This window comes from Pempheris klunzingeri, chromosome 3 (assembly GCF_042242105.1).
Source record: "Pempheris klunzingeri isolate RE-2024b chromosome 3, fPemKlu1.hap1, whole genome shotgun sequence".
Classification (NCBI taxonomy): domain Eukaryota; kingdom Metazoa; phylum Chordata; class Actinopteri; order Acropomatiformes; family Pempheridae; genus Pempheris; species Pempheris klunzingeri.
The window spans coordinates 4,648,349-4,662,686 of record NC_092014.1 but is presented as its reverse complement, the minus strand read 5'-3'; the positions used below and the strand labels follow the sequence as shown (position 1 = coordinate 4,662,686).

General features: G+C 44.7%; 1 protein-coding gene across 1 annotated transcript in view; it reads right to left on the bottom strand.

Annotated features, from left to right (window-relative positions):
* Positions 1-13,661, bottom strand: part of mgat3b (beta-1,4-mannosyl-glycoprotein 4-beta-N-acetylglucosaminyltransferase b) — a 52,249-nt gene extending 38,588 nt beyond the window's left edge. The window contains exon 1 of the mRNA XM_070828482.1: positions 13,402-13,661. The gene's annotated coding sequence lies outside the window, so the exon portion shown is untranslated. The remainder of the gene's footprint in view (positions 1-13,401) is intronic.
* Positions 13,662-14,338: the final 677 nt, after the last annotated feature.

Below are 14,338 nucleotides of genomic sequence, written 5' to 3'. Positions count from 1 at the left end.
CTTCCAGAACTGTGTGTGGAAAATCAGACCAGAGTGCTGGCTGACTGGTGCCTGCAGCAGTGGTGCATTCACGTGCAGTCATGTGCAGCAGTACATTTACTGGAGAAGCACACTGAGCGTACATGTGCACAATCCAGAAGTAGTTGTACTTGATTATTTCCATTTTATGTTGATAATTCTAATGTCTAATGTCATTACTTTGACCAGTACTTAGGATAATGACCAAATACCTGAAAACCTGCTGACATTTGAAACTAATTAGAGGAAAACTAGAAACAGTGTTCTGGCACTTCCAGATAAGAAATCAAATTAGGTGCTAGTATAATAATGTTGTTTTTCCACAGGCAAACATAACATATGTTGAGAATAAAGGTTCCAAATAATGAATCATTAATGAATTAATATTTACTGGGGATGAAGTGAGGCTTTTCTTTCATAATGTCCCTATAATTGGTACCAAAGAACAGTGTGATAGACCCGTAAAATAAAGTGTGTTAGTATAACACTGTCTAAAGGGCGACTATACAGTTACTCTGACATGTATTCAATATCCCAGTTATGTTTGGATGTCATCTTTCTGCAGTGACACAGTAACACATATTAACATTCACAGACAAAAAGTGACAAATCTCAAGTGTCACATGGAATAATCTCCTCCTTTGCTTTTCGGTGAGGTAAGACTCACATACAATAATCGGCCACAACAATGTCTTTGTTCGATATTATACAATTTGACCCATGTGCATTGTTTAAGTAGTTACTGATCTCAAATAGCATCTTGGGTTACTGACAATGAATATGAAGGTGTGTAACACTGACCTGTTATCTCACACAGCTGTTAAATGTGAGCAGGCTCAGGTGTGTGGTGTGTGACCGAGATGCTCCAAAAACACACAAAGTCCTAAACACACTTGATCTCTCACATGACCTTTCTTATAGTACAATCTGTCCTCTTGCCAGATAATAGGCTTGGCTCAGTCAAACCTATTCAGCTCTCCACTGCCTTCTGGGTATCTACGACAGAGACGCAGTGGCAGTGGGAGAGGTGTCTGCTTACACAACCTTTACGGAACAATGAGCCACCGGTGGAGTGAAACGCCAAGCAGAAACCCTCCGGGGTCGGTATTTGACTACAAGGCAGGTAGGGCAGGAAAGTTTGCTTCTCTTATATGAGCCTCATTGTTATGCTGGCAGCACACAAGATGACTTCAAATCCTAAATCAATGGGTAAAAGATATTTACTGACTGATGATCACAGGTTAACCAACCACTGAATACGGTCCAAGTTTGTCCAGATTCCTGGGATATGTTTGAGATATGATTAAATCAGGCCTTAGGTTATGCAATGCAATCCTGGCAAGTGCTTCTTAAGACTAATCTCAACTGTAGTCAATAAGTCTTATACCAAAAGAACAACACTAAAGGTTGTGCACATTATAACGAGTCTGACTTTCTTGATTCACCACTCTTTGCATTTCTTAAGAAAATGAGTTAAAAGGAATTAATTCATGTGTGGAGTTAATGCAAAACGTGTTCTGCGAGGTTTCATTACCACATGAGCTACAGAGAGATAAGAAATGCAAGAAAGGAGAAGTACACAGTGTTACTAAAGGATTCAAACATTTCTGTCCATACTCATGTCATGCAAACTCAAGTATAGTGCGACTGCGACTGAGATGCAGATGTACATGTTTCAGCAGAGGTCAAAGGTCATGGACAGTCAGCAGCACTGCTTTAGTGTTTGATTGCAAATCGCTTCCCTGTAGCGAGTATAATCCTATCAACAGTGGAGTGGACTGAACCTGTGAGCCACCCAGCTGCGCTAAACCAGGATGTGTGTGTGTGTGTGTGCAATTCACTTAACTGAAAGCGCATGACAGCAGTGTAACAGACACACACACACACAAGCAACTAATGATATGCAACTATGTTGGTAACAAGATGATGCCATGAGGAGACAGCAAAGTGTGATATGATGAATATTCCCACATCCCACCACCATCCTCATTAAAATGCATCATTCATTCACTCCCTCTCTTTCACACACACACACACACACACACACACACACACACACACACACACACACACACACACACACACACGCTCCTCCATTCTTGGCTTTTAGACTAAATCCAATCCAAGCCTTAGGTGATTACAACAAATGCGAGGAGGGGACTAGAATGTAACACTTTCACAAGCTGAGGCGATAATCTGACATAAAACATGCAGGAAAATATCACAAAATCAATTCATGGTTTTGGGGGAAAACCTTTAAGGATCAAGTACTAAATGAAATACTAAACCTTTCAGATGCGTTTCAACTTTAATATGAAGAACAAATAGTTAGGAAAAGCATCATTAATATTTCATCCACTGCAGGGTTTCACACACTCGCACTACGTTTAACGGTAATCATGGACCATGTGGTACAAACCAACCAGCACTGATGATGAAAGGAAACATTTAACTACGTTACTAATACCACAAATCAGAATCCTTTAACAGAGCAAGTATCAATACGGTCTAAACCAATGCCAGTCCTCCAGTTCGATCCTGATCTTGCGCATTCTAACAGACAACACTCGGGCCTTTCCCAGCACGCCACACAGGAGAAGTGTTAATGTGTTAACAGAGCTCCCAGCCTCTATGTAAAGTCACGGCATTTCGTAAGTGGAGACATCTTAAATCTCACACTGAAACCCAACCTTAACAAAAACACAAAGCAGGATTTGTGACTCATCCTATGTGGAGCGTCAGGTCGCCCCTCATACGTTCAAGCTGTAAGAAAACCAGAGCGGCAGTATGTTTTAATCTTCACTGCTGGCTGCATGTACGCACGTCCGCTTATGAAAGAATTTAAGATTAACCTACTATCCTACAGCCATAGGTCACTCCAAATAAGAGTGCAACAACAGTGAGTTTCAGTTCAACTGCTCCGTCCTCCTGCTATGAAGACTAAATCTAACTAAACTAATGTGAGGTACCGTAAATATGAAAAGGAGAACCACAGCACAAGCGTTACTGTTTGCTAGGGGTGTAAGGATTCACTGTTATAAATGGGTCAGAGATGTAGCTACATTGATAAAAAACACAAATCTGAGAAGTTCAGCATGAAATTTGGAAAAAAAAAAAGAAAGAAAAGTGAAAAATGCACGTGTACACGTACAACCCTGTCTTCCATGTGCTGTTTTATCTGCAGGAACGAGCACCTGTACAGCTTTACTGGGAATTCAAAGCAAACTGAGGTTAAAACCTGATCAGCAACATTTAATGTAAAAGTTCTTCCTCCTTAGGGACTAGCCAATATGTTACCCAGTGTATAAATGTGTTAACTACTGCAGAATTTCTGATGATTACTGAAATAAAAATTGACAAAGTGATTTGTTTTAGCTATACTTGCATTATTCAGAAAGTAAAAATATCCTAACTGGCTGTGTATAGACTGAGCCAAGATGAGAGATCTCTACTCATTACCCTTCTGTGGTGTGATGTTTAAACTACTTTACAACTGACTGTGTGATGAAGTTATGACTATATGGCTGCCATATATCAGTGGCGCTGACGGAGGTACTTATATTCATATAGTTGATGAACAGTGTGACTAAACGCCATCATGTGACATGAACTATGCATGTGAAAGACTTGGGGAAAACAGCACGTTTGGCTTTTAAAAAGTTTAAAGTATATCCCCTAAAAATGCAAAAACAAGTCGGATAAGAGAGTGACCGTGAAAAATGGCTGATGTTGTAGAGCCCAAGGCGGCATCTTCAAATTGTCTGTTTTATCTTTAACAGTCCAGACCTAGAATGTGTTCAATATGCAGTAAGAGGAAAACCGAGAAAGATCCTCACATTTGCAAAGCTGGTACAGGCCAAGGTTTTTCCTGATCAAAAAAAATTATTTAGCAGATTTTTTGATCAATCGCCTGATGAATGGACTAATCGCTCTGGCGCCTGTATAATTCTGCCTTTGTCCATGTGCATTAGGTGAACTTTAACCCTTCCTAGAGTTTTATGCATCTGGCCTGAAGTCTCCAAGTAGAAGTACAGCCAATATGGGATACAAAGCACGTCACCGCTATCACGGCTCTCCTCCTGGCTGCAGCCTGCTGGCGGGTGGGCAAGAGTTTGGGGACGCTTAGTGAATAAACAGTGTAATCAAGTGGGAGGGCCTCCACTGGGATTCAACAAGGAGAACAGACGGATGGACCACACGCACACACATAAATACACACACTGATATTCACAGAATTATATATTAAGATCCAGCAGCAGAGTCTTCCTGGAGAGACCACTGTGTAGCAAGGAGGCTACAAGAGGGGCTTTCCTGGGCAAATGGAGGTGAAGCAGAGCTTTTCCAGTTTTTGCAGCCTCCTACGGCAGTGTGTGTGTGTGTGTGTGTGCGTGTGCGTGTGTGTGTGTGTGCAGTAAGCACTGGGCCACTTTCCCAGATGAGATTCTCTGCTGCAGGATAATCCTGATGAAAATGTCTTTCCTCTTCCTCTTCCTCTCTCACTCTCAATTCTCTCCATCCGTCCATCCATCCATTCCCAGACAAACAGTTGGCTAGCCACCCTCACCTCTTCCTCTCCCACCTTTTGCTCACGTCTCACCTCCCTCGCACTCCCAGTGACAGACTCTTCATTGACGTAGGTATCTCTCTCGACAGCCAAAAAGACTAGTAAAGCTATGACTGTGTCATTGTCATTCTTAGAAAACATGCTGAATGGGCGAGCTGCTTTTGTTGTTGTTCAAAATTAATCATAAGCATGTCCTCAACCTCCGCCTCCCTCCTTCATCTCTTTCTATTCGTCTCGAACAAAACCTCCCTCTGTCCAGCACTGACACCATATGCTAGTGCATTCATTGTTCCTAACACCTAGTCGGATTTGACAATTTAAAAACAGTGTCTTAATGTTTGCGCTGAGGGACACAGGGCAAGCATTGTCTGCTATTTTAAGGCGCTTTTTCAGAGTCGTTTCAGGATATGCTGCAGGCTCGCAGGAGGCAATAAAACACGTGTCAAAAAGTGAGTGCCAGTTGAATGGAGACGGCCTTCAAGTCAGCACATAGAAAAATGGTTAGCAGTATGTCACAATGACCACTCTGACACTGGCTACTCTTTCTTTGGCTTGAACTATAAACTCACTTCATCGCTTCATCAGATGCGGCTCGAACAGCATTTGCAAATAATTCTCTGACTAAATTCAAATTTAAAGTATTAGATGAGGATGGATAGCGTTACCAAGGTCGGCATCACATCCGGTGAGCATTCGCAGGTCAAAAGACTCATAAGTGCAAAGGTTTTACTGCATTATTATTTTCAGAGGTGACGCTATTCAGAAATATCCTAATCTGGGTGACACTATGCGAGCTCTGAGACAAATAAAAAAAGGGGTCTGTTTTCTGTGATTTGAAGATGTTTTCATTACAGTATATGAAAAGAAAAGAATGTCAGTGTTGGTAAAACCGTACATTTGGGACATACTAACCTTAATGTGTCCTCATAAAGTTAAGCCCCTTTTTCAACCTGGGTGTACAGACATCTTTTGACCTACAAATCAGCAAAACTGTGCTTCACGGACACTCAATATTTCAGCTTGTTCTTCTTTAAATGTTTTGTCCTGCATTGCACAAACACAAACCATCTGGTGCTCCACAAAGACTAAACACTCACACAAATATCTGCATATTCATCTTTGCCCCAGCCGTGACTTATGCTTCGTTTCCAACTGGCACCAGACACCCCCCATAAATCATGTGGCAGTGGTACGCTCCAACACTGTAGCCTCAATAAACACACATGCTGTGTCGAGCACAGGTCAGGACCATTTTCACTCCCCGCTAGGTGGGTCTCCTGAGGTCTCCATGACTGTAAGGTGACACTGAGGTGGCCAAGGTGGGGGAGGAGAAGGAGAGTGGGTAAGAGAGTAAGCGGGGCATGGGGAGACAGGCACAGAGAGAGAGAGAGAGAGAGAGAGACATCCTCAAGGACAGACAACTTCTATTTTGGCCTGGTGGTAAACTCGGCTTGGCTGTGTGACAGGAGTACGACACAGTGGCGGTGTGTGAATGGGGGGTGGGGGGGTGAGGGGGGTGAGGCCACGGAGGGAGAAACTGCCTTATTTAGAAAAGGGGAGCACCCTCCAAACAGCAAGAGGGGAGGAACAGAAAAGAGAATGAGTAAGGGAAGAAAAAGGGTTGGGATGTCGGTCCTGTCCTTGACAAACAGCAGCAGTGCGGAGTGCTCTTCATCCACCCCCACATAAAGTCCAGCCACACTCAGTTTGACCTGCCAGAACAGAAATCCATACTTCATCATAACAACTGCTGCCCCTTCAAGACCCTGCCTGAGAGACTGAGGGTGTTTGTATGTGTGTGAGAGACTATGAAGGGGTTATTGAGTGGGACTGACTGCATTATAAGTCTGTGCTTTATGCACTATAGCACCAATATCTCACAGATTACGACCGTTTGCTGCTGATGCAACATTGTTTTCCTCAAGCATATTAACCAGAGTCCATCTTTTCCGTGCAGGCAAGATGATGAGGAGGTCTGTGGACACCTGCAGGATTTCTTTTATAAAGATCCTTGTTAAACTGGTACTTGCCAGAACTGCTCTGATAGTAATCTTTATGGCCCAGCAGATGACACTTAGGCAAGGTCATGGTTAAGATACAGGATGTTAAATGCTGCTGTAAAAGCAAGAGGAAATAAAACTTGAAGAGCACACACCGTGACAATGGTCAGTCTCGGCTTCAGTGAGCACAGTGAACAACTCTTAACAGACTTCAATGGCAGACAAATCCAATGCACGAATCACTTCTTCAAAATAAAAGCCTTACTATTATTCTAATTAGGGTGGATAAGGATACAGGTTGCCATATGATGTACTGACTGTAACGCCTTCTAGGAATGCCCTGCATTTCTAGCCAATACATCTGACAGAAAAATACAAACTCTACGGAAAAAGAAAACATTCAGAAAACAGCACAGAATTCTTAATAGACCGAGCCGTGATATGCAGTAGACAATGTGATTCACCGCAATCAGAAACCACAAGAGCACACCAAATCTTCTCAGCTTAACATAAGAAATATTATAATGATGACTGACACATGCAAATTAATGCTGCATAAAAGTAGATTTAAATATTGAGCGTGAAGGTTCATTGTTGGCCTTTGAAATAGTTTGACATGCGAGAGACGTGGAAAATGCAGTGGAAAGCTTTGGAGAAAGATGGTAAAAGGGTCCTGGATCTAAGATTGTTTTGTCAAATTATATCTAAATAACTTGTAAAACAATAGCAGTAAATCTTCCATTACTGAATGTACTGCACATCACTACGGGCCACTTAGCTGCCCAACGGCTCAGCCTGCCACCACGTCGTTATCCAAAAGTGAAATTAGTAACTAGCAGCAGCGCTTTTATTTAGACAAACCAGATTCTGAGGCAGAAAACTTCAAATAATTGGAGGTGTTGTCACTATTCATGACAGTCAAGACACACTTCTGACACCTGTTGCATTAAAGTCAAGGGCACACCTTGCATTAGGAAAATGTTTCTTGCCTGTGCACCCGAAATACCAGCTTCACAGTCTGCAGAAACATGGGAGCTTTTCAGAGTCAAAGTAGAACACCGGAGTGCTACCTTTCATGTGCTGAGCTCGGGGATGATATTTTTTTTTTCCTCTGTAGCTCGTCGGTTGACAGAGGGTTAGTGACGGGGAAAACTTTGAGCTGTTCGTGCATCGAGCCATCAAACGTCCTCCAACCGACTAATGAGGGCTCTGAATGCTGAATCCAACAGCAGTGGGGGGCGGGGGCACACCAGCAAATGTGCTTTTTCCTCCCTTTTTGCCCTTTGTCCTCCTCTTTCCTGTCTTTAAACACGGTATGCATGGGTGGGGGGGGGTTGTAATGCAGGTGTGTGTGTGTTTATGTGTGTGTGTGTGTGTGTGTGTAGGCAGCGAGAAGGAGAGATAGCTAACCTTCCTGATACAGTTATATACACACACACTGCATGAGAGAGTGTGCAGAAAGAGATGTCAAAAAAAAGGAAAGAGATGTATGTCTGCGTGTCTGATTCTCTCTCCAGGAACAGTGTGAGCACAGTCAGGAGCCTTTGCAGTGTGTGTGTGTGTGTGTGTGTGTGTGTGTGTCTACAGATGCCAGATCAGAGGTGGAGCACAGCTTAATTCCCCCAGCAGCAGCACCAGGCTGTGCTCGGCCATACATAACCTGGTGGTGGGGTTAGCATGACGCCATTTGGAGATCCTGGAGCTTGGGACGACCCCGAATGATACGCACGCACACACACACACACACACACACACACACACACACACACACACACACACACACACACAGAGACAGAGGTAATGATGCACACACACTGGTTCTACCGTTTGATCCAGGTCAGTGGAAAAACAATAGGCAATGCTCATGTTGCTGCATGTTTCTTTTCTCTGCTTTCACTCTCTGCTGAGCTATGTATTGTAATTACAGTAGCTCTCACCAAGCTTTCGCTTCTGTGTCTCACTGCTGAAAACATCCCTTTGTCCCACTGACTTCCATAGGAAAAAAAGAGAGCATATTAATGCCCCGGGCAGGAAGCAACACTAGCAGCTGGGACAAATATGGCCTCCCGCAATACACAGCTTCGAATTTCTCCACCCAGCACTTTTTTATTGTGGAGACACAGGTAATCTAGATTTAGTCCTTCACATTTAACTTCAAAATTGTTCTGTTGCTGCTCAATTTCAAGCCTGCTCAACAGCTACAGTTAAACACGTCAATAGGGCTCATCTACAGCTGCTGCCTGAGGCCACAATACTTCATCTTCAGGAGGCTCCAGGAAACAAGCTATGTGCAAAATTTGCATGATGACAGCAGACTAGTTCCAGTTTCTGTCACGAGATTACATATTCATAAAATACAAAATGGAAAAAAAAGAAATCCACCTGCAGTCACAGCCAACATGCAACCAAAGGAGCGGCCCGGCATTTCACTTTGGAATCACCTTTACAGTTGATACTTATAATCGAATCAAAGCACATTTTTCTTAAAGCTCTTGTTACAGACATGTGAGAACACTCTGCTTTGGATAATAATGCGTTACCTGGTTAAAAAGTACGTCTACACATTCTGCCTCATTGAATCTATAAATATGTTTTTTTTTTGTTTCAAAAGTTTAACAACTGGACCAAGATGTCTTCTACTTCGCTGAAAAGTGGTTGCATCAATGCACATGCCTGGAAGTTAACACATCACACTTGTGCGAGTCGCTTATCAGGAAATTAAGAAATGCCCTCCCATCTGGTGAAAGTGAAAAAAAGCCTTCCGATGTCAATCTTTTGCAAAAGTAAACAAAAAATAAGCACATTTTGGAGTGAAAGGGTGTAGAAATGTTTTCTTTCTGTATACTGTTCACTGAGGAAACATTTCCTTTGTTGGTTCTTTTGTGGATTTTTGCATCCGGCTCATTTACATCCATTCCACTCACTTTCCAAGAGACCAACATTAGTCAACAAAAGTCGCTGATTCACAGGTAGTTTCCTTAATTTGACGGAGGAATTTACTTTGGCTATGCAAAACTCTCTTTGCAGCACTGTGTTGTCCTTCAATGGTGTTCACACACTGCAGGATATCAGATGTCTGCATCCATCTGCTTATAACAACAAGCCTGGTTTGTGCTCATTTCCTGCAGTCTTACATTCTCACTTCTTGCAAAACGCCATGCGTTTGACTTGGAAGAAGATGAGGCCGCCATTTGGGTTTCACGCAGCACTGTTGACATAGAAGGAGAAGGAATACACCCTCTGGTCTACACAGGGACAGTGTCAAACATTCTTTATCTGATTACTGCCTGACAGTTTGAAATCAGTGAGCTATGATAACGAGAAGTTTGGCTGTTGGGTGACTCACAGTGAACATCTGATTTCCTAGAGGTCAAGACTTGCCTGCAAAACAGGATGCCGTAGAAGAGGAAGAGGCTGCTGATCTCTGTGTACCCAGATCACCTCTGGCTATGTTAACTGACTGCCCCTCTGTGCGCCAGCGAAACCATTTGTTATGGCCTTACAACTTCAGTTGCAGTGCAAAGGGGGCACGACATAATGAAATTGCTTTGCGAGAGGAAGCAAGGAAGTGTGAGTAGAGGAGCTGTGATAAAACAAATAGAAAAGTGTAAGGCTGCGTATGACAGACTGCTAACGGGAGAAGAGGTGTGGTATGGAGAAATATATTAACCATTTTACCAGAGAGCTTTTCTTCTTCCCACATGAATTCTTAACTTTAAATACTGTGCTTGCTGTCCAAAATGCAAAAATATTTGAGCCGAACACGATCAAAGTTTTGAAAAAGCTTCAGTATCCCAAACATTGTGACCACGCCTGATGATGAAAAGCTTTCTTTTCTCTTACTGGAGAAGGACCGACACACCGTAGGGCGAGAAGCCACGTTTGTTATCAGCTGCCACAAAGTGAGACAGACAGATGACAAATAATCTGTCACGCTGGATCTAAGTGCCTTAAAAGGAATAGTTCGACATTTTGGGAAGCTCAGTTGCTCAAGTTATATCAGACGATTTAAACTGCTCTCTTTTCGGGACAGTGAACAAGATGGCAATTCTGAATTTTATGAGGGGGTTACCCCAAGGTTACTAGTCCCTGCCAAGAAATAGTCCCGCACATAACCCTCTGTAGAATGTCGTATTGTCCACATTAGTGTTTTAGTTTTTTGTATATATTAAACATCTTTACAGCTGATCCCAGCTTCACATGTCCCGTACAGACATGAGAGTGGTATCAAACTCATGGCAAGAAAGCGAATGAGCATGTTACCTAAAATGGTGAACTATTCCTTTAAATGTCATCTTTTTTTTGGTTTTTATGTCCCTTATCTACAATTTCTCTTCCTTGCATGCTTTTTCATAAATATATTTACATCTCAGGCCAATAAACCACATTGAAAGTGAAATAAGAGACTGTGAAAGGGAGAATTTACTGGAGAATGGATATAATCAAACCTGGCAAACGAAGTGTGCTTCAGCTGTGGGGCTCAGGTGGATCTCGGGAGTCCATACACACTCTTTGAGGCAAACAACTAGATAACATCCCCTCAGCCCACTCAGACCCTGTTCTCCCCATTTTCGTTATTCTTCAGTCACTCCATACGTCCATCTACTCTCCATCTATGGATTTCACTCATTCTGTCTCCTCACTGTGACCTCAGCAGCTACAACTCAACTGTGATGCACACAACATGCATATTCATGTATGGCAGCAGTGTTCAGTCCCAGGCTGTGGCATCCTAAACCCCAAAGATCCTTTCCAAGCTTTTTCTATTTCTGCAACCCCACACGTTCCACACACACACACACACACACACACACACACACAAACACCAGCCCACTGCCCTGTCTTTCAGTATTAGCATGACCATGAAGTGAAAAGGCCAGCATCGCCATGAGATGTGGTGTGTTGCTGTTTTGAAACTTGGAGATCTGGGCCGTCGGGTGGGGCACGGTTGACAATTTGAAGCAATGGTGAGATAGCCACAGAGAGCCCGAGCGGTAGTGTTACGGTATAGTTGGAGGCCTCTGTTTATGCCGCTGCAAACACACAGTGAAGAGTATACTTCCTGCTTTCCACTAGCTCACATTTTTTCTCTCTCTGCTTTCTTTAATGCCTGGCAGGTACAGGTCCGGGGGCCAATTCGCTGTCCAAACAAGTCACAGTAAATCGTCCCGCCATTTCATCAAGAAAGCTGCGTCCGGGTTCAACTGGACCAAATGAAGGCTGGTATGTCTTCTCCACAAAACACACACAGACTGATCTCCCTTGGAGAAACCTTGGATTCTCAAATAATTACCTCTACGCGACATGCATTTTTAAAAAGCTGGACTCATCCTGACACACTGAGCATGCTCATCAGCGATGCCCCGTTTCACACGTTCACACCTGGGAGCTGCCAGGTACAGCTACAGTCTGCTACTGTTGTACTACTGAGCGTCCGTCTAACAGAGTTGTTGCTGATTAATTGCCTTGCTCAAGGGCGACATGTCATGGGAAAGAGAAGGCGGTTGTTGTTTATACCCCACAGCAACAATCTTCATCTGCCTCTCTATATCCTCCAAGCTTCCACCAGCCCTTCATTCATTTTCACTTCATTTGCACTTAACTGCCTATCAGGGATCAGCTGACTCCAGCCCTCATATACTCAAACCCATCTGGGGCCCCAAGATCAATACCTGACCCCTAAACAGCGAGCAGGGAGCCGGGCCTGCCCTTGTGGGAAATTAGAAATGGATTTAGCAGGCGGTGGTGTTTGGCTTTGGTTTGCCTGGTTGGGAGATGAAAATGTTTTTTGTCAGCGAGGCTCGCAGTCGCTGCATACAGAAGACAACCGCCTGGGGCAGGGTGATTCAGACGCAGCGAGGTGACGTGTAGTAGGGATTTCCTCTGGGCTGTGAGATGACAGAGTGACGAAGCTTGACACTGCCATCAGTTCAGGTGTTTTGGGGCGGGGGGGGGGGGGGGCGGTTATGTGTAAGAGCGTGAAAATGAAGAAAGGCCCTGCAGAATGCTGCCACATTAGCTGGCTCTTAAAGTGCGGTCTCATTCCACGGTTCACTCAAGGATGGGGATCGAGCCTCGATTCTTGCAAGTGCAGCATCAAACCGCTGAGCCACAGAGAACGTTTAATGGTTTGAAAACTACAAGGCTAAATGGTTTTCAATGTCATGGGCACTTTATGAAACAAATGGGCCACTGGGCAAAAGGACAGCCAATCTTCCTGCATAGGAGCGAGATGCCCAGACTGAAAGTGTTGTGTAGTCGCTTCGCTTTTTTGTCAGTTTGCTCGTCTTTGTGGTCATTTAGCGCCTCTTACAGACTGTTTAGCTCTGATTTTTTGGGTGTTTTGCTCGTCTTTGTACTGGCTTTGCGTCTCTTCCTGTCCCCCTGACCCCTTGGGTGCCCAGTACACTTGTTCAGCCATCTATCTATCTATCTCTGCACCTGGTGTGTTCCTTCTGTGAACTAAAACTAGATCTCACATATCCATGACCTCAAAAACATAATAGATGATTCATGTGATCATGCGAGGTGGCATAAGCTACATTATCTCCAGTTTGACCAGTGGCGAAAGGCCATCTGTTCTTTTCCACCCATCTAATTCCCAATTTCGTCAGATGCAACTTCAGCAGCCTCACACACGCACAAATACACCCCCCCCTCCTCCCCTCCTCCTCCTCTACGCTACAGTCATATACTGTGCAGTGGCAGGGGTCCTCACGTCACAAGCCTTCCTGCCCCCCCTCCTCCACCCTCCTGCCCAACCTCCAGATCCCGGAATAAACCCATCAAAATAACAAAAAGCAGAGCATCTCCTCTTACCCATCTGTGCCCGTGTCGGATGTCTTTCAGAGGTTCATGGTGGATGAGAGCCCTGCTGGTCTGATTCTAGTCTGCTAGTTCTGCTGCAGAAGCCGCTATGCCATCGCATTGGTGATGCTGGAGTCTCGGTGATAACCGGGGGCCGGGGTCTCTCTCTGTTCCAGCCGGTTTACTCTACAGTCATCTCTCAGTATTTAGGCTACCCCCCTCCTCCGGTTTTTTTTTTTCATCTGCCGGATCGGTTGCGCCGATGATCGTCCCGAGCAGGACTTACAGTGGAGCCTGTCGGTCGTATTGATGGCACAGCCTCCTCCTCCTCCTCCTCTCTTGCCTCTGATGTGTGTTCCGCAAAACACCGAGCCGAGGTTTGCCCAGAAAAGATCAAAACAGAGAGAGGAAATAAAAAAAAACAAAACACCGAGATGCTTTGGTGCGCAAAGGGATGAGCCAAACGGTGCGGAAAAGGATGGAGATGAAGAGATGAGGAGGGACGCGGGGTAGGCGGTGGGGCGAGAGAGAGGGGAGGGGGGGTGATCGCCGCTGTCTGCCGTCCTATTCGCCGTTTTCTATCGTGTTTACGACCCGCTGTCGCCTCCTCCCTCCGTCTATTCTATCTCTCTCACCGTGATGCGTCTCCGTTTTCCGTCCTCCGCGCTGCGCTCCGCACCCGGCGTGACGCCTTTTCCGCTCGTACGAAAATAAGACCCCCCCCCCCTCCTCTGCTCTCTTCTCTTTTACTTCTTTTTCATCATCTTCCCTCTCTCCCTCTCGGTCAAGCAGGCTGCAAGGAGGGGGAGGCGGAGAGGAGCAGTGTGTGTGTGAGTGTGTGAGTGGGGGGGGCAAGTGAAGGAAAACGAAGCAGTGGAAGGAGGAGCCCCGCGAGGAGGGAGCTCCTCCCCCGTTATGCTGCTTATCAGTGGAGGACGAGGGGGGGCGC